Source organism: Apis dorsata, unplaced genomic scaffold (genome assembly GCF_000469605.1).
Source record: "Apis dorsata unplaced genomic scaffold, Apis dorsata 1.3 scaffold_577, whole genome shotgun sequence".
Lineage (NCBI taxonomy): Eukaryota > Metazoa > Arthropoda > Insecta > Hymenoptera > Apidae > Apis > Apis dorsata.
The window spans coordinates 178,824-179,134 of record NW_006263787.1 but is presented as its reverse complement, the minus strand read 5'-3'; positions in this window follow the sequence as shown (position 1 = coordinate 179,134).

Below are 311 nucleotides of genomic sequence, written 5' to 3'. Positions count from 1 at the left end.
TTTTTTTTTTTTTTTTTTTTCCTCACATGTACGTCTTCAATAATATTTTCTCTGAGGGAGCATTGGAAAAGCATTGGATACTCTGGGTTTCTTTAAAACATGGGATCTGATGGATGATGGAATTGGGACAGGGTATTAATCATCTAGGATGTTAAATTATAATTAGGTGGATATAATTAAGATAATCCATTAATAATTACGAAAAAAAAAACAACAAGAAAATAGAATAGTACTTCGATGGTTCTCGGTTTAATATCGTGCGGCACTTTTTTTTATCCTTTTTATTCATACTTATATATAAGTACTCCATC